Source organism: Onychostruthus taczanowskii, unplaced genomic scaffold, assembly GCF_017590055.1.
Source record: "Onychostruthus taczanowskii isolate IOZ18803 unplaced genomic scaffold, ASM1759005v1 scaffold51, whole genome shotgun sequence".
Taxonomy (NCBI): Eukaryota; Metazoa; Chordata; class Aves; order Passeriformes; family Passeridae; genus Onychostruthus; species Onychostruthus taczanowskii.
Window position 1 is genome coordinate 6,198,830 of NW_024502680.1, and position 26,678 is coordinate 6,225,507.

A 26,678-nucleotide genomic window follows, 5' to 3' on the forward strand; every position below is an offset into this window, starting at 1 on the left:
CTGGGAGAGGACACAGGTGCCCTAAGCCAACCCAAGGGATATTCCAGACATCATGAATAGTATATAAAGTGGAGGGAGGAAGGGGGGGACACTTAGAGTGATGGCATTTGTCTTCCCAAGTCCCTGTGACCTGTGTTGGGCCCTGCTCCCCCAGAGGTGTGGAACACCTGCCTGCCTGTGGGAGAGCTGAATGAGCTCCTTGGTTTCCTTTGCTTGTGTGGACCGGGTTTTCCCTTTTGCTGGCTCCATTCCCTGTTAAACTGGCCCCCTCTCAACCCATGAGCTGTCCAGCTTTTACCCTTCCATTTCTCTCTCCAATCCTGCTGGTAGGGGAACAAGCAAGTGTGACTGCAAGGGCCTGGTGGCTGGAAGGGACAGAAATCCTGCCCAAAGCTCTGCACAACCTCAGTGAGCAGCTCAGGCCGAGTGAGCTCCACCAAGAACCCTGGCCTGGTTATGTGTGTGCAACAACTCCTGTAGGGACTTTCCACTTGTCCTGGACTTCTCACAAAGAGGATTTTCTAAAAACTGAATCACAACTAATCCTTTTAGCTTGGATAACAAAGAGCACCTTTGAAAGTCTGACTCTTATACATAAAATGCACTGTAGGAGAGCTGTGAGACACATGTCCCCAGGCAGCAAGGCCCAGAGTCAGGTACAGGGGCAATTCTATCTCACTGCATCCCACTGACAGTTCACAGGAGCAAAACAGGCAGAGGCACAACCAACCAGCATTAATTTCTAGTTATGCTTAATGGAATGCCCTGAAAAGTCTCTGAACAGCAAGAAAAGCTCTGCTTTAAAATCTCTCTTCTCACATCAAGATGGAAGAACTTTTTTCCTCCTACCTGTGGACAGCTGGCAGCAGTCATGAGGCAGAGGGCTAGTTAAAAACTATTGTAAATACAACAATGAAGTTTCTCTTAATCTTTCCAGTGAGATGCCAACAGACATAGCTCTCCAGGTTTTATAACAGCAATCTTAAATTGTAATTATATATATATATTTTTTATCCAGAATTTGGCTGATCACAGTTTCATGAATCACACCTTTAAATAATTTAGAACAGCAAGATACCCTCATCTTCAAAGTTATTAAAAAGTGGTGCCATTTTCTGGCTAATTTTTTTAAACACATCTACAATAATAAAAACACCATGTGGGGCAGAATAAAGGCCTGTAAAGACCTGTACTTCTACTGAGGCCCAAAGCCCAGTCACAAGACAAATGCGTGTGTGTAGCCATACTCCCCAGAACACTCCCAAAATCTGTATCTTCCCAATTGCTTGTATTTACACACATTAGATTCTGCATCAGTATTATCTTTTTAGGTGATACTTTTCATTGCCTAATATTTTAAGTATATGTGAGTCCCTTCTTATTCAAAAATGTAGTTATATCCCACCCTGACAAACCCCTCTGACAATAAACAGTGCAGGCCAGCTTTCACTACCACCTGCATTCAGTACTACAGCTGCTCTTACATCCTTCCAAATCTACCTCCCCCCTCTGGACCTTTCCCTTTATTCAGGACAAAATTCCTGCTTGTCTTGACATCCACCCTGGTGTCTCGAGGCACCAGGTAAAGTTCACAGAGCAGTGGCTCCTCAGCAGTCAGAATGCCATGGCCACCCCCACCTCTAGGCCATGCTGGAATCAGCTTTCCAGCTTCTCCTTTGCAATTTCAGGAGGCTGGTTCGTCCCACAGACCCAGTGTGAGAACCCAGATCATGCAGAGTGGAACTCGAGCAGTTTCCTCTCCTCCTCTTTTCATGACTGTGGCTCAAGGACTGCGTATTCAGCCAGAGCTGGGACACCTCCCTGTCAGGGACCACCTTCCCTCTCTGCTTCTTTTCCTTCACTGACCCAAATGAAGATTCCATCCTGTCCTGTCCCAAGGTTCTTGAGTTTGTGCCCCCCTTTACGTTCCTGTCAAAAAGGTCAGGTATGCCATCAAACCCCTCTAAATAACTACTTCTCTAATGGGGGCTCAGATATTTCCTATCTCTTCCTGGACCTCCTCTTCTAAGAACCACTTCAATTGAAAAATAAAACATTCACAATTTCAGAATACAGTCCTCTGAAAGGTTAAGTGCTGCAGACTACGTTGGCAAGAGCACAAAGTGTGGCAAACAAGGGCAGAAGCATGGAGGGAAGCTGGATGTGCCTTCCAGCAGCAGCCTACACTGAGTTCTGAGTCCACTGTTTAACTGTATTCTTACCCAGCTCCCAGAACACCCTCCCACAAATAATCTGCTGACTACCAGACCTTTAGGTCCATCATTTCTGGGGCTCTTTTGATCCCAAAGATGTACCTTTTGCATTTCATCCTGTAGGCTGCTGCTGTCTCACTGTTAAGAGGAGATACATCCTTGGCCTTCACATAAACAAGATGTTTTACAAAATCCCACTGTCCCTTTCTGCATAATTTGCCATTGTAATTAAACATTGGAGCTGTGACACTTATCATTGAAAGTTCATGTGGTCCTTAGGTTTCCTCTTTTTCTTCAGATGGAAGTCAAAAGCCACATTAATGCCAGCTTTGCTATCAGGATCACAAGAACATAATTTCTTACTAAATTAGTACATTAGCACTAACATTAAAAATTGATGGTTTAAGTGACTCCTGCATGGCTTTTTCCCAATAATCTGTTCATCATTAAGATAATTCCCACATTTTAATTCTTGAAAGACACTTCTCATAAGGCTGTAGGACTCACCAGGCTTTCCTTTTATTTAAAGGTTGGATCTCCTTTCTGGTTTTAAAGTGTTGATAGTTACATTTATTAGCTAACTAGAAATTTTCCATTTGCCATCAGCACTGAATAAAGCATAGTTTGCACTGGAGAGTCAGATTTGAAGGTGTCGAATTTAACCTGAAACCTCAAACGAGCTGAATTTTTTCCCAGTAAATGAATCATTGCTCCCAACTAGCTGTCCAATTTCAAAAGTAATTAATACAAATAAACTGCTTCTTAAATTAGAAGTAAAATACTAATCCATAAAAATTTATACAATATGCATCAAGTACAATAAAACCACATTCCCTCTTATGATCAATGTGCATTCCCATTCTGGTGCCCTCTGCCCTCACCCACCAGAGAAACAAGGAGTGTAAAGGCAGCAGGGGAACCTCCTCCTGACCCAGAGAACAAGAACAGTGATGGGAACACAGACTGCTCTCTGTCAATGCAGTCAAATGGATTATGTGGCTTTGGAAGAGTCAGGCACAACCCCACTTTAAAAATAATGAATTTGCAAGAACACATCATGAGCCATCAAATCAGATCCTAAATGTGATCAGCTGCTTTGTGGGGATTTCTGAGAAGCTACAACGCACAATTTTCTGTCCCTCCTGCTGCCTTTCCTGGGAATGTAATTGCTCCAGTTTCAACTGTGATGATTTTCTTCCAGAACCAGAACATGATTTCTGTTTTCAGGAACCACAGAATCAGAAATCTTTGCTGCCCTGCTGACATACTGATAAAAGCTTTCTTTGTAGGATTTGGCCAACTGAGACTGCTGCACACTTACTGTCCCCTTCTGTTTGTCTTTTCCAGCAGTTTCACAAGCTGTGGAAACAATGAAGCTTGGTTCTCCATGGATTACTGTTCTGTAACTCTGGGTGGATTCTCTAACATCTAACAACAATTGAAATCCTGCTTTTGCTTTTATTTAGAAGAGTGTGTAGAAGAGGGGTGGGAAAGAGAGTTAAGAGAGTAACTTTGGCCAGTTAGCTACCTTCACAAAAACTGCAGGAATTTGTCTTTTGGACACCTCCCACCCACTCCAAATTTAATTGAAATTAGTGGCTGTACTCCAAAGAGACATGGAGCAACTCAATCCTTCCAATGCATTTAAAATCCATGTTATGTCAAACCATAAAAAATCTGAATCCTATTCAAAAGACCAAAAATTGATAAAAAAGACCTAACATTGAAGTACCCCAAGCTTCTTTTCCTTGTCCCCTCCTCTGTCCCACTGTCCTAGCAGTGACAGGAGTGACTCAAACACTTGCAAAGCCACACTGCCTTAGAGGACCAAACTGAAAACCACAAATCAGCAAAAGGTGACATCAAACTGCCCATATAGATATAAATCACCAAGAACAAGAAAAGCCAAGACATTCTCCAGAAAACAGCTGTTAAAATTCTTGGGTTTCTATCCAAGTAGCATGTATTTGCCAAGAATCTTTAAGCTTCTTTTCTACCTCAGAAGCATTTGGAAAAAACACAGACAATTAAATGTGTACTGCAGAACTGTTTTAAAGAATTGACTTCTGTTTCCAAATTAATACGTGTTCAAAGGTTTGTTTCAAAAACCTTCCAGAATTCAGCAGTTAAAAAACTCTTAATCCCAGAAGTTTAGTAGCACAGGATTTAATGCTCAGCGTTTTGCCCTTCTGAGTTGCTGGCTTTTTTCACTTGTTTATTTTTTAGTGGGGGAAATTAGAATTAGAGAAAGGAGGTGATACAAGCCAAAAAAACCCCAAACCTTTGACTGGTATGTGGCTTCTAAGAAACCATACCATAATCTCAGACAAGAGGAAGCTGTTAATGATTTCTCTGATAATATAAAAAGCAGTAGTAAGAACAGGCAACATCAATGAATGCAAAGGGTTTAGTGAATTATGGTAAGGGTCTAGGATGAGAGGCAGCTTCCTGGTCCAGGTCAAGTTGATTTTGTCTGCTGAATGAACTAACAGCATGATTGCTTCCAGAGAATAATTTGAACACATTAATCCTGATGTCCTCTCTAAATCTGAGTTGAACCTGAGAAATTATGAAGTACTGTATTGATCAGGGTCCTGCTAAGAGAAGTGCTGAAGAGCACATAATTACAGCTCAAAAGGAGTCCTCTCAGGGCCATGCCACTGTTTCATGGAGAACTCAGTCCAGTGGTCAAGGTAATATCCATCCACCTCAACAGCTATATGTAACAAGAACAAGCACTTTCTGATTTGAGGAAAAGCCAACTAAATATTTTTTTAGAAATACTACTCAAGGAAAATGCAGCGAGTATAAAACTTAGAGGAAAAAGAGGAAATGGAAACATTTCCAGAATTATTTGTTCAGCAAACAGACAAGGTAATAATTCTACTTTGGATTTCAAAAAGAGTGAATGGACATGCTCCAACCCTATTTAGGGAAGGCATAGAGCCTGGAACAACTAGAATTCACCACAAATCCTCCTGTGCTCAGGAAACACCACCAAAATTTTAGCAGAAAGGGGCACATCTTGGTAATCCTGATTATCCCCAGTGGAAAACAGTTAGAAACAAATTGGTGGCAAACTGAAAGGCCCCATTCTATTTACTTGATCCTACCCAGTCTAACTGAGCAATGCACTGAATCCAGCCCAGTGTCACTGATGTACCATTACCTGTCTGGAAGGGAAGAATGTGGATGGCTCAAGAACACAGGTAATGTAAATCTCTTTTGGAAAAGTGCCATTCCAGGTGACAACTCAATATTCAGATAATCCATTACACCTCTGTTGACCTTCTGAAGAAATTGGTGTGTCTTTGTATCTTCTTCCCAAACAGCTTTTTCCCATTTCTTGGCTACAGTTTGAGCTTATCCAAAGGTCTGCAGGTGGATAAGGAGTTTGCCTGGATTTTCTGACTGCTCCATGAGGAGGCTCCAGCACCAAAAGGGTCATCCAGAGCCAGCTGAAAGCAGAGCTTTCCTTCTTTTCTTCAGGGAGATGCTGCTCTCCCAGCAGTAGTAGCCCAGCAAGGTCAGACTGAGAAAAGGGTGCCAAAAATACTTCACCAGCTAAAAACAATGAAGCTGCTTGATTAGGGAGAAAAGTATAGCTTTTATTTCAACTGTGATCTCAGAAGCCCTAAAACAGAAAAATCCCAGAAAATACAAAGTAGACAAAAAATTCACAAGTCTCTAACCCCCTATCAACTGAAGTATAAAATTAGTTAAACATGCAAAGGACTATGTTCTCCAATTTTAGTAAGGACATGGGAATATCTCAAATTATACTATGTATGAGAAGAGAATAGTCTAGTTTCATGTTTCTTAGTTATTCAACTAAATCCAGTAAGAGACAATAAGAATTTAAAAGCAGATTTTTCTTTCTACACTTTCCCTTGTGAGCTGCATGAGGATTTTTCTTTGCTCAACTTTAATTTTATATATTAAAATAGCATCCTTAATTACTGCTTAGAGCTTATATGAACTTTCAATGTCCAAATTTTATTGCAGCCATTTTAATACACATAATTAGCTCGTTCAGATTTTTAATGCTAAATACTATAAATTACTGAGTACTCTAACACTTCAGTTTTCTAGTACTAAGACAGATTTTTAATATTACAGATATGACAGGTTCTCCCATTTAAAGTGGTTGAGCTCACCTCCCTACTGCATTACACAGCTCATGTTCAGCACACTCCAAATTGCCAGTGGCTCTTTTCACCGTTAATTACATTTTTCACATCCAGCACTAATCGATTTCCAGCCCATGACCAACAGAAGAGAGCAATCCCACCTCTCATTCCTCACCTCAGCCTGGCCTGTTCTGCTGTGATTACCATGTTCTCCTGTCTCTGTCACACTTAGCTTTCTAAATAATGGGTTTCAAGCAGGATACACTGCTTTAATGTGCATTTTTAAAATCTACAGCAGAACACACATTCTCAGTCTGTCCCAGGCCCCCAGGCACTTGGGAAGGAGCTCATCCCTGCAGGATTCCTAACTGCCCTTCCCAACCTGGCACGAAGGGGAAACACAAGAGGAATGGGAGCTCCAAAAGCCCTGCAACTCTGGTGTGATTCCCAGCACTGATTTTTACATTTCTTTATCAAAAATGCTCTGGTCTTAATACTGCCAAGGAGAGAAAAGAGAACCGACTATCTTTTTTAGATAATGCTTTTAGGCTTATTCCTGTTTTGCAGGAACATGGGGAATTACTTGTGCATTTGCTATGGAAGACACCTGTCTTACCTGCAGGCTGGAACTTGGACTTCACTGTGCACTTACAGAAGGTGTTCAGCACCCTAAAATACATCTGCTGAAAATCACACATCCTTCCTAAGCACAGAAAGTCCTGAATACAGAACTCACAGAGAATTCACAGGTAACTCCAAATCAGTATGTGGAGCAAAAACTCCACCCTTGAATGTGTTTGAGGTTTTCATGCCTTCTTATAGTCTTCAATTAAAGAAAAACCAAAAAAGTGAAGTCAAATCCTGTCTATAAGTTCTTACTTCTGTAGGTAGCACTCAAAACCAGAATTGTAAGAAGGATGTGACCTTGTAGACAGAGCACCATGAGCAGATGTGAGATAACCCAGAGCCTGAACATCACATCTGGCAGAACCTGTGGGTACTGCACCCTTAAAGAACAGCCTGTTTCAGTGCCAGCCCTCTGAACCTAGAGCAGCAGAGAAACCCAGCCCTGAGCACTCCCAAACCTTACACCTTCCTCTGCAGTCAGAATGCAGGGAACTCTTCCACACTTTCATGTTTTACTTGCTTTATATACTGTATATATGTTATAAGGAATATGATGTATTATTGTATGTTTGATTCACATACGAACTGCAGTCAATACAGCCATCTTGCAGTTCCAGACACACTGGGCATGTTAACAGAATGCAAAATAAGACAATTATTCATTTCAGCAAAATTTCCCACACTGAAGCTAAAAGCATCTCTCCAGAATTCCTAGGGCAATGCTGAGAAAATTTTGTCCTTTGAGCTATAAAAAGTTTCATGAGCTCTTTACCAATGGGCACAGAAGCCTCTTCCACAAGTTTTCAATTATTCCTCAGAGGAGGGAGCATGATACATGAGCACAGTGAGCAGAGATGGAACAGCTAATGTTTCTGTAACAGGAGTGTCCATGTGTCCTTTGCAGACAGAAGATATTTCTCTGACACAATAATGCAATTTGGCAGCCACATTTGAAAAAAGGCTGTCATTTAGAGTAGCTGCTGACCTTACTAAAACACCAGAATCATCTGTGAGAATGGGTTATGAGATTAATTGCCAAAAGAAGAAGAAAGAAAACATAGTGAGCTTTCAGTTCACTGGAAAAAGGGTACCCAGAACACATTTCAAAGTATCATTAACAGGAGAGGTTTTACAAATTTTTATTATTTAAAAATTAACATTTAAAAGGGTATTTATTATTGCTTGTTGTCTGCTGTACAGTTTTATTTCTAATCTGCTTGCAAACTCCCAGACTGATGAAGACTTTGATAAAATTAAACCCCATTACAGGGAAATGGAAGAGAAAACAATCAGCACAGTAATTAAACACTGACTTGCAAAGATAAGACATTTTCCTTAAGTCAACAACTGACATTACAAGAGCAAGGTAAAGATTGAAATGAACTCTTGAAGTCTATCACCTGTTTTCTGAGCAGAACCCCCACTTTACAGGCGAAAATGAATCTCAAACATCTGAAAATTCCTAAGCAAAGATGATTTTATGGACAAACCACTGTCAGTAGCTGGTGAGATTCCTGCTCCTGACACCCAACCATGTGGTTCTTGGCTGTGAGAAGGAAGAGATTCTGCCTTGAGTTGTTATACCCCATATTTAGTTGTTTAGCTTCCCCCACCCCGCTGGCTGTTGTTTTTGTATGTTATAGTGGGGTTTTTTAAATTTCTTACTTTAATTTCAGATAAGAAAGAGTTACAAGGTTATGATAAAACAGCACAAGCTTTTTCTTGCTTTAACACTACACTGTTGAGTCTATTAACCAAGAACTTTGATACAGCCACTGTGAAGAGGAGAGGCAGGAAAACAGTTCTGGAGCTCGATCAGGGAAAGGATTCTTAAAAATATTGCAATGTACAGAGAAAAAAGGAGAAGAGAAACTTGTAGAATTGTGCACTACATGGATGAAAGCAGCGAGAAAAACATCCTAAGACTGAATGGATTTTGATTTAAACATTCAAAGCTCAAGCTCCTCATACACACACAGTGCCAAACTCTCAAGAGATCCAAGATCAGCTGACTTTTTTTCCCCTTCGATTTTTGAGGGCTATTAGAAGGGAAAGTAAGAGATTGATGTCAAGGCTCTTCCTAGTCTATTAAGAAGGGAGATATATTGATAAGTGATGTAATAATCATGGAGATGAGCTTCCCTGGGAGGTACCCTGGAAGAATAAAGTGCCGATGGCCTGCATCCCAGCTGCAACGACAGGAAAGCAAGCCGTATTCCCAGAGAACCAGCCAGGCTCCTGGGCACTCACTCATTTCCCGCTGTACTCTGGGCTGCCCCACCCAGTAAAATGCCCAACCACAGCACACAGCCTGCTCCATCAGCTGGGAGCCACACGAGCACAGAGCCAGAACATGCCCTGCTCCTGCCCGGCAGCCCCGGTGCCGCAGCTCCCACCGCTCCCCAGCAGGGCAGCGGCACAGGGAGGCCGTGCGGCACCACAGGAAGGCCCCGCGCTGTCCCTGCATTCTTCTGCTACTCAGAGTCCCGCTCATCTGCCGACAAAACAGCTGCTGAAAGCTGTCGGGTTCCCTCCGTGCCTCTCCAAACACCTGTACAACACAGCGGGGCTGCTGCGCTGGCAATGGCACTGTCACCGCCGAGTGACACACAGCACCCCCGGGCTGTCCCAGACCTGCACGGGGCACTTGTCCCCTCCCCGGGGCATGGCCGGGAACAGGCTCCAGCCAGGCACACGAGCCTGTGCTCCAGCAGGAGCCAAAGTGCCCCTGGAGGAAGCAGCGACAGTGGTCAGGGGACAGAGGCTCATCAGTCAAAAGCAGACACTCGGGGTGACAGCAGGGCAGCAAAGGTGATAGCCTGTCACCTAAAAAAGAGGTGGGAAAGCACTAACTGAGGATAAAAAAGCACTAAAAAGAAGTTAGGTATGTTTATCAAGATAAAGCTACTAAGTGAACAAAATTCAGTAAAGCCTAGAAAGTACAACCTAGTTAAATTTATTTACTTATAAAATAATAAATTTTTAATTTTCATCCTACCTCTACCAGTACAATCCCATGACAAACTAGCTTGTAAAACACAGCAAAAGGCAGTTTCAAAATAAGCAAACAAGGAGTGAAATCCAGGTTTCAAATCATAATGCACTTAAAACAGTAGAGCACCAAAGCAAATCTGTCTGAAGCTATTCCCTGAACATTTTAAACTGATAGGAAACAAATGCTGTGATATGAGGAATCCAGGATACAAACAGACAATAAATAAATGTTGCTAGTGATGTCATAACCAGAAGACTGGTTTCAAAGCTCAGAACATCTCTGCTTGGCACAAAAATGTACCTACAGTTTGGAAGAAACAAAATCTGCAAATGCTGTCCATGCTGGAAGACAGCTGTTTCCCAGGAAAATTTTAGGGCAAGTCTGTGAAACACACAGATTACATTCACATTAAATGCATCCTCTTTTAACTTTTTTTGCGTATTTTAATTTTCTTTCCCAGTCGTTCCTCTAACAGCTGCTATTATACTTTTACCACAAAAAAAAACCCCAAAAAACAACAACCAAGTCTTCTTTCTGTATTGTCAAAGTCGGCATGACGACTTGCACCATTTTATAATAACAAAAAAGCAGCATTGGAAATCAAAGGACGTGGAGAAACCAATGTTCCATGTATGCTTCCAGCAGCTTGATGCTGCACAAACAAGGCAGCCTCTTTCTTCAGTGCTCTTCATGAATATTGAAGACTGCAGCTAATGAAATGACAGCACAGACAACTGCATCAGCCAGCAGCATCAGCCAGAGCTCCTCCTGCTCCTCGCCAGGAGCAAGGGGAGAGCCTGGGCTCCTCTCTGCTGCCATCCCAGCCAAGGACTGAGCCCGTGTTTGTGCTGCAGCCGTGCTAAGCACACAGGGGACAATCACCCCCCATGCGGGTGCCATCCCTCCCTTTGTGACAAGGTAACTGTGGCTCTCGGTGACAGAAATCGAGTGACTCCAGACACCCAAGCACAGGCTAAGGCAGATTCTCAGCCCCTGGGATGGCCTGCAAAGCCTTCCAGAGTTAATAACGAGCGAAAGGATGAGCGACGAGCAAGAAGAGCTCGTCACAATAAATAAATAAATGAATGAATGAATGAATGAAGAACAATCCACCTTGCACCACTAAATCATCAGCATCAGAACACGAGTGCCCAGTTTGGGGGCCCAGACTTCGAGATATGAACTGACAGGAGAGAGTCTACAGAGCTGAAAGCTGGGTCTGAGGACAAGAAAACCAGAGGCAGAAGGAAACACTGAGAAACTCAGACATAGTTTGTGTTAGAGCTCAAGGAGAAAAAAAAATGGCAGCTCATGGATATTGAGGTACACCAGAAACAGTTCACTACAACAAAATAAAACCCAAGTTAACTGCAAAATATGTCAGTTAAACACTGGAAACAAACCAGGCAGTAAGAACATACAGCACCGGAATAAGTTGCTTAGGAAATGCAGTGAAATATCCAGCAACTAAGAGATTAGACAAGCAGCTGTCAGGAATACTGTAAATTGTTGAACCCCAAGACAAAGGGGTTATTAACTCAAGTTCTCTCTCCATTGTTGGGTTTTTTTTTCATTCTGTGTTCTTTTGGGAACAAAGAAAGCCCAGAAGATTCACAAAAGTGAAAGTAAATAAATAACCATCCTAGAACAAGTCCATTGTTCCAGTAAAACACAAGACTGCACCGAGGTCTACAGCTTTAATATCCCTTAATGGCTGTAAAAGCAAGACTATTTTGGACTTAAGAGTTGTGACCCTAGAGATTCCAGCAATGCACAAAACAAATCAGTGAAAAAACTTCAAATAAAATAATTAGAGAAAAACACACTCCGAGTTCTTTCATTAAATAAAACCACAACAGTAAAAGCCTTTCTAGCATCTATTCTCACAACACAGCACATTCCAGTTAGAGGATGGAAATGTGTAAGTGATGAACACTTTGCAGTTTTTCAAAAGTGACCTACTATTCTTAAAGGAGAATAATTAAAGGACTAAATAATAGAAAACTCCTACTTGAAAGCCCGGGGTAGAGGACTGCAGAGCAGGTATTTTAGGAAACCATTAGCCACTACAACATTTTGGGTAGTGGTCTTCAACAAATCATACTTCAAGGTGAAATCTCTGCTAGTAATACAGGAAAAATTCTTATCAGCTGCAGGATAAGGAAAAAATACCGCAAGGAAAAGAACATGATGGGGGCAGGGTGGTGTTAATTTTTCCCATCACACAGGATCAGGACATTTAAAATTAAGGGGGTAAAATAGTATTAGAGCCACTGGGTTCCAGTGGTGAGAGCATGGACACTCACACAACAAAGTGACCAACAAGCCCCCAAGACAGGAACCTTCCACCTGGGATCACAGCCAAACTGAGACACTGTTGTCACAGCACATGTCACAGTTGAGATGGCCACGATACAGAGAGTCTCACCATACAACTTCAGAAAGCTTTAAGCATTCCCCCATACACAGTAACACCTTACCTCACCAGAAGGCTTCAGGTACCTACCCATACACAATAACAGCTTACTACTTCAGAAGGCTCCAAGCTCTGCCCTTCTTGTTCTTTGTCCCAGCCTTTTATCCCCTCATGTTCACACACTGCCCCTGTGTGCCCTCTGCTCCCTTTGGTGCTGGTCAGTGCCCCTGGGCACTCCATGGCTCATTGCTGTCAGTGCTGCTCACCTGCTGCTCACAGCTGTGCCACTGGGGATGAGGCTGGGCCCCATCCCAATCACCACAAACTGTGTGCCTGCACTCTGTAGGTGCACCCTCAGAATGCAACAGCACCAACAGCTCTGACCTCAACATCACCAGTCAGCTCTTGGCCAGTTTAAAAGCACATGATTTTGCCCCCTTATTTTGTATGCCCTGTGACATTCTCAACTGCCCAAGCACACGATGTTGTTATATTCTGCTGGGTTTACTGATCTTCCCATCCAGTATCTGTTCAAGTTCCTCTGGGAGATTTCATCCAAAATACATTTTCTCTCCTAAACAAAGTTAAGAAAAACATTTGTTCCTTATCTGAGCCCTCTGTAACTTGCCTGCTTTGGAGCAAACAAGGATACAGCACAAAAGACACCTGACTGACAAGATCCACCTTTTGGCAACTTTATGGCCAGAGACCAAAAAATCAAAGCCCGGTTCCAAACCTGGAGAGTTATGCCTCACACAGTCTGGTATTCAGGAATGGCTTCTGTTCACAAAGTGGCAGACTGATGTCTTTTAGACTCCTGCCTTTCCCAGAGCTGGAAGTATGCAGTGAAGGTTACTCTCTGTGTGGCACACACAAAATCCTCCTATGCAAAACCTGCACAACTACAAAATCTGCAAGAAAGAGATATCCGAGTCAAACCAAGCTGCCACTCACTATTTTGCAGACAATTACAAAATGATCAAGCAATGTGGATTTTTTTTTAACAACTGGGAAACAACGATCTCATTAAAGCCACTGGCCTTTACCATAAAGCATGAAAACTCAGCAGGAATTACACACTGAAATCCTTAGAAGAAGATATATTTACCACACCTAAAAAACCAAACCAAAAAACCCACCAACCAAACAAACAAAAAAAACCACCCAAACAGAAAAAAAACCACCAAAAAACAACCCACCAAAAAACAAAAACACAAAACCAAACAAAAACCAAAAGAACACCCCACCTTAATCTCATATTTAAAAATCAATTTGAATAAGTTTTGTTAGAACACCACAAAAGTAACCAATCTGGAGCTAAAAACTTAACACAGGAATTTCCAGTCCAGACAGTTGATTTGTCAAAGGCATGTGTTATTTGAAATTAGATGGGAGTAACTGCCTAACAAAACCCATCTCAACCACAGGCGTGCTCATCTGAGCCATCTATAACAATGGAAAAACCAACATTCCCCTTGGGGATTAAAAAAAATCCCCAGCAACCAAGTCCCAAACTGCCTGAGCTTACAGCTAAGGAAAAATAATACAAATGAGGCTGCCCGGTGTATTAAATTTGTGTTCTTTGTTGGCTATTAATAGGCAAGTGTGGTGAATGTAAGATGATATTCAGATCATTTCTAGCCTTCAACCAGCATGTTCTTCCCTTCCTTCCCCACAGCTTTTTGTCTTCCCATCCCAGGCCCCATTTCAGGGAGCTCTGACTGCAGCATCAGATGCAGGAGCCACAGGAAGGGCAGGACAGTTCCTACACTGCCTCAAGACACTCCTGCTGCTCTTGGGCCTTCCCTCAAAGAGCCTGGCACGCCACCAACACCAGCAACAGCTTGTCCAGAGATTAAAAAGGACACCTCTTTCTTATGTACATATATACAACAAGCCACTTGAGGAGCTGCAGTTACTTTGCACAACACCACTCTCTCTACCAGCTGCCCCATCACACACCAGGAACAGCCTGTTCCTCTCAGCCCTGACACCGCCTTTGGTGCAGAGAGCTCACCATGAATTTATGTCTCCTAAAGAGCTGGAAGTCACTGTTTTTGTCCATTCCCATGCTCTTTAATTAAGTAATTGTTCCATGACAGCTGTTCCACCAGCTCTTCCCTGTGTCAGGCTCACTTCTGCCAATACCATGAACCTGCACACAGGCTCAGGATTCCAGCAGCAGAAATAACTGCAGTGGCACTCTGTGACACTTCACAGTGCTGCTGCTTGTCATTTACCAGGCCTGTGGGTGAAGAGATCAGAACTGGGGAACTACAAATCAGAGCTGACTGTCCCACACGCTGAATGCTTTTTGTGACCACTGCCACACAAAGTCATTATCTTTTGACATCGGCATGAATGCAAGCACGAGTTACAAAGAGGAGCAACACGTGGCCTCCAGGACAGAGGCAGACACAATAGCTCAACCCTGGATGTGGGTGTTATCAAAGCACGGCTTTAGGTCAAGGAAGTTGTTTGAGGGACAGACAACAAAGGAACTGACTGCCAAAAATTTATGGGCGAGTAAGATGTGAAAGGTTATTCTCAGCTGTGTATTTCACAATGGAACTCTATCAGTGACATGCCCTGCCAATAGCTGAGAATTTACTGCAGAAAATGCTGGTGGGTACCTCCTGCCATGGCACAGGGCTCCAAGTCCTGCACAAATGCTATGGATGATGCTGATGAATGGCACACTCTTGCAAAAGGCCTGGTAATCCTCAAGGGTAGAGATCACCAAGAAAATATTCTGGAAGTTTAGAAAAGGATACACATTCAAGCCTTAGCAGTTTTGTAACAATACACTTGCCTTGGGGAAACAAAATGTCCAGGAAATAATGGCAGCTACAAATGGCAACTCCTCACTCCACCCCTCAACTGTGACACTTTGGTTCCCTTGATTCTCATCCCTCAGCCTTATCTCTTAGCCCCTGTCTTTCCTTCTCAGCTTTCCACCAGGACACCAACAGCTCTGAAGCAACAACCAGCAATGAGAAATCAGAAAAGTAAGGCATACCAATGGAAAAGGCTTGTCCTCCCAGCTCTAATGGCTCTGGCATTCACAAACATTTACCTCCAAGACAAGAAATTCCCGATTCATTACCTGGTCAGGCAATAGGATTTACATAAGCCCCCACACCAGTGCTTTCTGTCCTTGATGCTGGTGCTTTATAGTTCCACCAACAGGAACTTAAGTGTGTAAAAACCTTCCCTTGCAAAGCAAAAACACGCAGCTTCTCTGGCTGCTTTTGGGAAGAAAATTAAGTGTAACAGCTCAATATTGAAACACACCTCTTCAGGTTCTGAGCATGTCCAGCATCTTTTACAACAGCACAATAATTAGTATTCAAAACTTCCCTAGACCATTTTGAAACAGGAATTAAATTTCAATTTCATCTTACTGTTTTGTCAGAGAAAACTGTTGCAAGTGGAGCTTACAGAAACAAAAGATATTAAAAAAAAAAGAAAAAACAAAAAATCACTTCTCTGACTTGGGAAGCAAAAGAGATGCACAAACCCACAGAAATTATGCCCTTTCTTCTGATCAGCTACACTGACCCTTCTCAGAGGGATGGGAAAGGACACATTATAGGTGAATTTGATTTATGTGAATACAAGCAGAACAATCAGCTAGTGCTAAAACAGAAAAAGCATCGAAGAGCCTAAGGGAAACACTGGGATCGTAGAACTGAAAGGAGGTGAAGAATAAACAAGCCAGGATCTGCAGCTCAAAGGGCAAAGTACCCAAAGCTGTGGCCAAGCCTGGGGAAGAGCTTCCCTCCTTCCTACTGAGCTCCCCTTCTCCCCTCTCGCTGCCATTCCCAGAGCACGCCGTACAGCAGGGCACAAAGGTTACAGCTGGCTGAGCACAGTTCGGAGGCAGCCAGAGGCGGGCAGCCCCTCCAGTCTCAGCTCTGTGTGCAAGGACGATCTGTGCACTGCTGACTCGCACTCCCTGTGCTACAGTATTTATCTTACAGTATCACTGCAACCATTTGTTTGGGTTTGTTGAAGCCAGTAGCCAACAGGAACAGGCCCACAGGAGAGTACTGTGTATATTCCTTCCCTCTGTCCTTTTCTCCACCTCCACTATCAATAATTATCAGTGCACGGACCAATTTCCACTGAACTCAGGAAAACAGAGATCCCAAAATATGTAAGCACCTCTCTGTTGTTAAAAATATTCATTTCTTAGAACAGAGATGTTTAATTCCTCTCCCACAAGCAATGCCCTATTAAAGTAAGGACGTGGGAAAAACAAAACTATCAGACACCAAAGAAGCCACGTAAGTGAACTAGAAAAAAAAGACTTCAAAATAAAATTCTACTGCTTGAATCAGTGCTTACTCTTGAACATAATTTATAGTTATGTTTACTCTCTCACCTAACACTGATGCTACAGTCCAGTGAGCCTAATTTAGTAGAAACCATTCTAGAAAAGAGATCTGTAGGCAACTAAATAAACTACAGCATTCAGACAGGGAAGTCAACCTTCCTTTTATATAAGAAAGTCAAGTTCCACAAATCTACAGGATTTCTCACAAGGCCCTCCCTTACACCAGCAGACTGTACTTGACAGAGGCTGCTTTAATTTCCAAGAGACATCTAACAAGAAAAGGCCCTTAAAGAAATTAAGCTGCCATGGCAACAAGAGACCTTGCATGGACAGGTTACCTGGTGAAGAGACAGGAGACAAAGAGCAAACCAAGTGGCCATCTCTGCCAGCACAGCAGGGCCCCAGGGAGCCCAAGGAACGCAGGGCTCGGAGCACGAGGTGTCCCCAGAGGATCTGAAAGGTCCCTTCAACCCACACAACGCCATGACACCGTGAGTGGGAGCTGCAGGCCACACCGGGACACTCTTCCATCTAGAACAGAATGCCAGCAACGTGCTGATGGCAGCAGGCTACTCTGGCAGGGCAGGAGCAGCCCCTGGAAGGGAAGGGAAGAGCAAACACAGGCTGCAGAGAGCAGAGCTGGCAGGGGGCACTCAGAGGGTGAGAGGCGCCCACAGAATCCCAGCTGTGCTCAGAGCAATGGGCTCCAGGCTGAACATCCACACCCAGCACAGGCACACACAGCTGAGCCAACCTGAACCTCTCATCCGAAGGATCCCCATCTCCAGGACCATTTTTTCCCCAGAAGTATTCCTGCCACTGACCTTGCATCACCTCTACCAACTCCTGACTCTGACAGCCTGACTGGATCCACTCACTGAGCACAAAAACCTCCCTCCCAGGCAGAGCAGTTTGCCAGGTGGGGAATTCAGCCCCAGGGAAGGTCAAGGCAGCAGCAGCACAAAGGGAAGGGAGACTGTGCAGCTGTGGGGACACAGATCCCTCTCAGCTGAAGCAGCCTGGCAGAGCAGCTCAACCATCCTCAGCAATTCCACTGGCAGCAACCAGCTCGTGTGGCCTTAATGAACAGATCTAGGAATTAACATTGCAAAACTGACACACTGAGCATGCACTTAAAGTGGAATTCATTACCCACTGGCAAATGAAGTTTCATTTTCCACTTATAAACACAAACATGCCGGTATCTTCTAGGTCCTTGGGGATTCTAACCCTAAAAGGAGAGAGAGAAACCCTCATGTGGGGGAGAGCAGATACTCAGCTTGTTATTGGACTTTGGTTTCAAAAAACACCTCCACACGGTGTGCTTTAGTACGTAAAAATGTATTCAAGATTAATTGTTTTGATTTTATTGTAGAAAAATAGCTGACACTTAGAAACATTTCTGACGCACAGGATAATCCCTAAGTAACTCTACAAAGAAACACCTTTTTCCTATGAGCTGAACAATCTGTCAACACTGTTTTCATTCAGCTAATCTGCCAATATAATACAATCCTGCTATTTGTAGAATTACAGAATATAAACCCACTAGATTTATTTATAGAATAAATAACATATCTGCTGCTGAAACCTTGCACAGCAAGGAACACAGTTGGCTGGATGTTCCCTCAGGCTGCTTTCATTACTTTTGGGAACCACCTGAAACAACCTGCCCTTCAACTGAAGGGGGACAGGCTTAAAAATTCCACCTCCTGCTCCTAATTCTGAAATAAATGATTAATAACTGTGTGACTGGAGCTCACAACACACTCCCACTCTCATGTCTAATAATGCTGACAGCTGTGGCTGAGAGCCTGTCCCACCACACCAAGTGCAGCCTTCCTGTGTCTTTTAAGACCCGAATCCCCTCTGGGCAGGATGAGCAGCAGGTCAGGGACCAGGGGCTGGTAGCTTTGGCCAGCCAGTGCTCCCAGCTCTGGCACAGAGAGCAGCACCCACCAAAGTCAGGGGCCTGGAGGCATGAAAAACCTTGTATCTGCACTACTTGTACTTCATATGGAATTACCTGCATTTATAAATAGGCATTCTCTCCCCAGATATTCCAAAATTAAGGCAGAGTTACCAAATTTACCAAGTTCACGTCACACCTACAGTTCAGAACAGGACACAGGTGACACTTTGGGCCATGATGGATCTCTTGTAGGAGAGATTATTTTAAATAATAACAGTGTGCTAACTCAAGCACACTGGTATTATTTAAAAGCATTTTCCAAACTATAAAATGCCTGCAGGGATACAAATGAGGAAATGTGGCAAAGCTAGCAAGGCCAGGAGCACAGATCCTTCAAACCACAGGGAAAGCACCTGAGTTCCTGGGTATTCTCTCAGTGACACAAGAGCTGCAACCATTGCCTACAGTCAGACTTCCAATAGGACATATCAGAAATTAAATTAGCACATTGCTACAAAACCACAGCTAAGGACAAGATTCCTTCTGCAGTTCCTCCCCTTCAGCTCTTACAGCAACCTGAAGGTGAGGTCTGCCTTTAAAAAAAAAACAAACAGAGTGCACCTTCACAAAACAACACTTATTTTTGAAAGTGTTTTTCAGACTGAAAAGTTGCAAGAGGTCATACTAACACTCTCTAAACCATGTATTTTTTAAGGGAACGAAGAAAGAGGTTTCTGTGTTCTGATCACATATTAAACTACAACCCAAACCAAAACTACATCAGCATGGAAAAGCAAAATACTTCATTTCCCTGAATGCCGTAGGTAGAAACAACAAAACAATTATCTACTCATGAACTCAAAACTTTGTAGGATTTCCCTTTCTTCTCCAAGAACAAGAACCAATTCTAGTCCTTTCTGCTTTTAGCCAAATGAGCAGACACAATGGCATTGCAAGTGAGAGATAATCTGCAACTGGAGTTTCAGAGCTCCACTGATAAATGAGAGTGACTACAAGAAAACCCCCAAAACTTTAAAGAAAGTAGGAAGTATCTTGCAGACGTGGCCTGGCATTTTAAGTCCTGAAGTCAATACAGCAGATGGAGATAATGCACTTCCTTATCTTGGCACCAGATTCAGCATCACCTCCTGGGTCTGACTCCAAGCACCAGAAGCCAGAGCCTCATCCCAGAACTCCAAGGTGCAGCACAGGGAGATCCCAGAGAGGCTGATCACCCACTGAGCAGTGCTGCAGCTGAATTCTGGCTTTAACATTCCTGCACAACTTCAGCAGAGTTTGCCTCGTTCAGTATGTCTTGTGGTAATTACGGATCTGGCACTCTGGGATTCTCAGCAGGGTGTGAGAGGCTTTTGTGCATGTTACCAGAAAACAAACCACAATATTACCATAAAGGCATGTTCTCATCCCACGAAAAGGACTCTTCTTAGAAAGTCATCACAATTCAGCATTTCTCTCACTGTATCCTTACACTTCTATGGGCTCACTCGCCCACTAAAATGTTATTTAAATTACCAGTATTTAGACAACTTGCACCAGGGCATGTCTTTACAAACAAGGGAAAGAAATGCCACAGTCACCAGCACAAACTCAAGGTACATTTTGTTCTTTCAAATGAAAAATATTCACTTGTTGAGTTTCTGACTAGCCCAAGGAACAAATTTTGTCATCGCATCCAAATATGAGCCATAATACTGTTCACAAACCTTCTCAACTCTCAAAAGGTGCAGCGCAGTTGCAGAAGAAGTCACGACCAAGTCTGCACAGCATGAAGGGCAGGCTGTGGCCAGGGGCAGGAGGTGACAAGCTCAGAGACCCCAGGGACACGGCTCCAGCAGCAGGGTTTCAGCTGCCCTCACAACTTGGGACCACAGCATGCTGGGTGGGGACATTTGGCCAGAAATGCTGTCCCTCAGTGAACCAGTCAACGCCAGCACTTTGTAAAATGTTAGGAAACACCAGAGGCTGTGGACTGCAGTCCTCTGGACACAGGGGCTCTAGATGGATTAAGTGCTCTAAACCTCCAGAACTGGCATTAATTGTTCACCCAGCTTCAGAAAAGCTTCATTCCCACTACCCACTCTCACTGATATAAATCCATGTGTCCACCAGCAGCAGCAACATGGAAATTCAACAGCACACTCTCTATTGAGCAGCCAGTAAAAATTACATCCTCTCAGATTAATCAGTCCCACTGAAGTCAGCCCTCCTGCTCACAAGGAAATCCTGCTGCATCACGGGTTAGCGTGTCATTTCAAAACCTCTGCACCCCTACGTGTGTTTTCTCAGGCTTTCCAACAAAAAGTCATCACAGTTGAGTCAGGAAAAAAAAAAAAAAAAAAAAACAAAGAAAGAATGCACTGGTTTCTAATTCTGTAACAGGAAGAACTTCTTCACATGGCCAGAGCACCTTTTGACAGATAACCTGCACAGTGCCTTGTGGCCCAGTGATTTCTTCAGGGGTGGATGGGTTACACTGTACAAACACTCATCAAATAACCCTGCTATAGCACTAGGCAAGACCAAACTGCTTTGGATCCAAAGAATTTGCATTGATCCTTCTCTCACACCTCTTCTTTTTCATTAGTGTAGTAACATGGAAAACTTACTGAACTCAGACATTAATGTCATCTATCCCACCAAACACAGGACACGGTTTAATAACAATTGCATTGGTGGTGTGATCTGGAAAAGGTTTTTCATTCTTCAGCAACCTCAACAATAGATGCTACCGCTACACTAACTCTACACAGCTACAAAATTGCATGAAATGCAACTGAAATAATCAATACTTACAAAGCAGCTCAACTCAGTTTAACTAAACTCACAGTGTCTTCCCAGAAACTAAGTTTTTTGACACTGGTATTGGCAGTCATGTCCCTTTAAGTTTCTCCATGGATACTACAACTATTTTCTTTCTCCCGAGTCACGCTTCCTCCCAACCACTGCTCACACTCCCTGTTCCATCCCAGAGCACAGGGAAAGCAGAGTGCAGCTGTCCATCACTTCCCAGGATGGGCCAGGTACCAAGTGACCAGCACCACCACCGAAGCCTTCCACTACTCCCAGCACAACCTTTGCTATATTTGAGCCCAGCAGTGCAGGACCCCAGCCCGGTTTTGTGCCTCTCCCCCGCTCCCAGCACCGGCCACAGGGCATTGCCTGCACTTGGCTGCTCCCGGAGCCGCGGATCGCTGGATCCCGGCTCCGGTCCCGCCATCCCCGGGGCTCGGCGCGCCGCTTTTCCCATTTAAAACACGGGGCAGCCCCACCACTGCGTGACACGGCTCTGTCCCCCGGGCCAGCCAAGGGGCGGCCGCTCGCCCCGGTGCCACCGCACTGGAAACTCGGGGATGAGCAACAGGAGCGGCGGGCGGGGGTCCCCGGCCCCGGGGCTGCATCCCGGCCTGGCCCCGCTGGATTCGGGCCAGGCGCCCGGGCGGCGCGGGCGCTCCCGTGGGCCCCGGCAAAGCCCCGGCGGGGACAATGAGATGGCGGCGAAGAGCGCCGCGCCCGGGGGACCCGTTGCTCCGGCAGGAGCCGCCCCGCCCCGCGCCGCCTCCTCTTCCCTCCCCTCCCCTTCTCCTCTCTCCTCGCACGGGCAGCGCCCGCTCCCGGCCCGGCCGCCGCGGAGACCGAGCGAGCGAGCGAGCGGCCCCGGCCCCGCTGCCCCCGCCCCTCGCGCCTCCATCTTGGATCGGCGCCTCCCGCGCGCTCCCTCCCCGCGCGCCGCGCTCACCTCGGGCCGCGCCGCGGCGGCGCCCCGGGAGGGGGGGGGGGGGGCGACTGTCGCGACAGAGCCGGCGGGGACACGGGCACCGCGGAGGGGGTGTCTGTCACGACACAGCGGGGCAGGGGCACAGACTCGGGCCCAGTGAGGCGGCGGGGACAAGGACACGGCGGGGGGAAGGGGGTCGTGACTGTCGCGACAGAACAGGGGCGAGGGCCCAGCCCGGCCGGAGCGCCTCCCCAGCCCGCGGCGCCAGGGCGGTGGCAGTGATGTGCCCGGGGCCGAGCGGGGCCGGCGCTCTCCGCCATGGCGGGGGCGGGCGCGGAGGGCGCGGCACGGCGGGGACCGAGCCCGGGCAGCCGCCGCCCTTCGCCCGCTCCTGCCCGGAGGGGTTCCCATGGAGACGCCCCGCGTCCTCTGACGAGTGCCCTCGTGTCGGCGACAGTTGCCATCGCGATTGGTGCCGCCCTCCTCGCAGCGCTCCCGAGCTCGGTCGCTTTGCAGGCGACTGTCCCCTCCTGCACGCCCCGCGCGCTCCGCTGGCTGCCAGGGGTGCAGATTTTTGGGAGAGGATCCAAAGCAGTGAGTGAGGTATCGCTCATCTCGACCTGTCAGCTGCTGTCATGGACCGAAGGTGCCGTCTCGTGCTTCAGCCCATTGTAATGTACCTCTTAAAACCTTTCTTACATCTAACTGAGCTCTTTCCTGGTTTCCTGTGCTGCAGGGGACTATATTTCAGTGTTCGTGTATTCTCTGTTCTTTCCCCTGTGCCTGGAATTGCTATCTGAAGGGGTTTGTTCAGATAAGGGTTTTTGGAATGGGAAGTTTGCAGGCAAAGTGGCTGTTCTCCCAAAATCACTTAACGCAAGCTTTGCTGCTGCAGAGGTAGGAGCTGCAGCAGGCAACAGGCATGAATGGAGAAATTAGAAAATAGTGTTTTTTCGTGGAAATGGCTGCAAATGGAGCCCGTATTCAGCAAGAGAATAGAGAAAGCAAGGGGAATTAAAGGTATATCCCATCAAATGAGGTTGCTTCAGTGAGCTAGCACAAATAGAGGTCGTTTTTTGGGTAGCAAAATATTACCAGAAATGTACTGACAACTCTGTGGGACTTCAGTGTAGGGTTTGTGTTTGTATTCAGTGAAGGTTGTACTGGCTCTTCCTTCAGGCAGTGCTGCTGGATGTGACTCAATGAATTTGAAGACAGGGGGTACTGGTTTCTTGGTTTGTGTATAATGCTTGCTCTTGTGCTTAAGTGCTAAAAACTCCTTTCATGTAATTGCTTCTTCATTTTCTTAAATACCTTTTGCTATTCATTAAATTTTAATAAAGACTTGAGTTTCTTGGAATGTATTTTTAATTAAATTGATTTATGTCAATCTGGCTAAAAAGATGAAGGTACTCATGCACCACCTAAGTGTAGATCCATTGGCATGTGCAGTTGCCTGGAGTATGAAACACCTCAGAATCTCCAGGTGGTTTAATGGTGCTGAAACAGGACTTCAGGAGATTTTCCTGCACCTGATAAGGAATCAAAACCCCTTATGCTGAGAAGTCAGTGCACACGTGTGTTTAGAGAAGGTGGCACGAGTTCAGTCAGTTCTCTGGGTTTCCAGGAGTGGGTGGGTCTTTCCTTTGTGTGATGTTCAAGGAGAATTGTCAGTCTGTAGTTATCCTGTAGAGATTGCTCACAGCCCTCTGGTAGTTTCAGCCTGATCTGGTCAGGATTGGGGGATTTTCCACAGAAGAGGCAAAGGGTTCCTATGGAGCCTGTCTTTCAGAGCGCTGGGGTAGCTGACTTATTCCCAACTCTGTGCCTGTGACTGGAATTGCCACATCTGTGAGTCTTTCATAATAACACTTCAGTAGGCTGACTGATTTTAACCAATCTGGCAGAAGATGACAGTATTTTTTTGGTGAGTTTATTCAAGATTGGTGGTTAGAATCAGCAGACCTCAAAGCCCTCATTCCTTCAGGCACAGGAGGAGAGTTCAGGCTCCCAGCCCCTGCAGTCAGGGGCAGCTAATCACCTATTTCTACCTGGCTAACCAGCACTTGCAGTGGTTGAGGGAAGGAAGGAGAGGAGTATTCAGTTTTGTCCTTCTAAAAGAAATCATGGTTTGTATTCTATCCATGATCGGTGCCATTTATTTAATTTACAGTGGTTATTTGTTCCCCAGGGAAAACCGGGTTCGCACTTTGCAGTCAGTGATTTCAACGAGCTGGTAATTTAAATGGGTGTCCCAGGCTGAATTGGGAATGTTTGTTGTATAACTTGACAATTTTGTGCTTCATCTTCAACCTTGTATTACACTTGATTCAAAATCACCTTGTATTTCTAATAGAAAACGCAAATAAGCCATGTTAAGTTTCCAGATATGAAGGAAAAATAAAAAAGTTCATGTAATTTCCAGAAAAGCTATGGGCAGAAAGAGAAGTAGCAAGTTGTCTGTATAGGCAGTGCTGATTTCTGTCTGTTTTAAATTTGTGTCAGGGACACACATAATGGATCTGGGATATGCCCTAATCTCAGTCTGCATAGAAACTTTCCCTGGTTAAGAAAAGTGAGGTCACCAAAGGCTACAAACAAATGTACTGAGAAAGGGTTGGCATCACTTTTATCATACACTCAGTATTTAGTTGGGAAAATGAAATTTTAGGCTAAGCATTCCTGTTATTTATTTTTTTGTTCTTTATTACTTCCCATCTCCTGCCTTTCACACGTGTTTGCCCTTCCACTGTGCAGACTCCCAACCGCTCTGGTTCCCAGCTGAGCAGCTCTGTGCAGAACAGCCATTTTGAGCTACACGCTCACCATCTATTGTTTTCCTCCAGAGAGATCCCTGAATGCATTGCACAGGTCCAGTGCCACATTTGAAACTGTTGTGTTGAGTTTGCAACTATTTGTTGGAAGAAAATGTGATCTAAAGCCAGGAACCAAGAAAGTTACCGTTGTGTGCTCATAGTAACAAATGAGCTGTTTTGGCTTTGTTTTCAGGAACAGTTGCAGCGTTTACTCAGCTGCTTCTTAACGAAATGAATGAGTTTACCCAGTGGTCTACTATCAATCTAATAATAATTCCTGTTGTCCACTTTTGTCTTCTTTTCCTGCCATTTATTTTAGTCACGATCCAGTATGTTGTGCCTTAAAGCAAGAAAGTCTTAATTTTTCTAAGGCTGCAAGGCAAAACCGTGGATTGTAACGCAATGAAAATGCTAGGTGGGAAAAGCCGTGCAGGTGAAAATCACTGCCTTCCTGGGCTCACCCAGTGCGGTTTGCATTTGCACGCGAAGATTCGGAAATGAGCAGTTTAACTGAAGGAAAAGCGAAGGTAGCGGGTGAGCCTGGGGCACATTTCTGGCAGGTGCCGGTAAATGTCGATGTGCTGCATGAAGTGCTGGCTAGCACAGCTGACAGCCAGCTCTGTGTGCTCTCCCTGGCGTTCATCTGCTCGTTGCCAGGTTCCTTGCGCAGGAAGCTGCCCGTGGACACCGCGGGCTGCTCTCACCGCGCGGGGCTGCTGCTGTGCTCCGGCCCCGGCTCTGCACAGAACACGCGAACAGCAGCGCTGGGCGAGGCCTCCTGACACGGGGGCACTCGAGAGGGTTCTCAGCCCCTGGTGCTGGTGCGGCTCCAAACTGGTGCTGCTGCTTCCCCCAGAGCTGGGACTGGTGCCCTGCGAAGAGAGCGGGGAGTCGGCCACAGCTCAGCCGACTGAGACAGGGTGTAGCAGGGGTTAATGAACACTCAGCCCGCGAGGGAAAAGGCAGACTGTCCCTTTCTCATGTAAATTAATTTGCCACAGCCGCAGGCAGTGCTTGGCTGTCACAGATCACAGGCACAGAAAACGCCAGGGCTGAACCTGGCCGCGGTGTTTTCGGTGTTTATGAGGAGCTACTGCCCGCACTTCACCATTGCCCTTAGAGCTGTGCTCTCCCTGACAATCTGCTGTCCTGCCCTTCAGCCCGTTGTCCAGCGGCTGTGGTCTTGCACCACCAGGGCCCCCGGGAACGCTGCTGTCCTCCCTGGGGACAAGGAGTGTCTGCGGCCATCGAGCGGTGCCAGCTGCTGCTGCCGCTGTCGGAGCCCGGCTCCGGAGGGGCAGCTCCGGGCAGGGAGGATGGCTCCTCCTGCGCCCCCTCTCCTCTGCAGCCCGTGGGGCAGCACTGCAGGCATGGGAGGCTGCATTGGCTCGCTGTCGAGCTGTAGGAACTTATTGCTCACAAGCCACCACTTGTTCTTTGGATCAGCTCCCTCAGTAATTCCGGGAGATGGCTGAGGAGTGGTTTTGACATGAT

General features: G+C 45.4%; 1 protein-coding gene across 1 annotated transcript in view; it reads right to left on the bottom strand.

Annotated features, from left to right (window-relative positions):
• Positions 1-22,422, bottom strand: part of STAG1 (stromal antigen 1) — a 158,447-nt gene extending 136,025 nt beyond the window's left edge. Inside the window, exon 1 of the mRNA XM_041416390.1 lies at positions 22,390-22,422. The gene's annotated coding sequence lies outside the window, so the exon portion shown is untranslated. The remainder of the gene's footprint in view (positions 1-22,389) is intronic.
• Between the last annotated feature and the right edge of the window lie 4,256 nt (positions 22,423-26,678).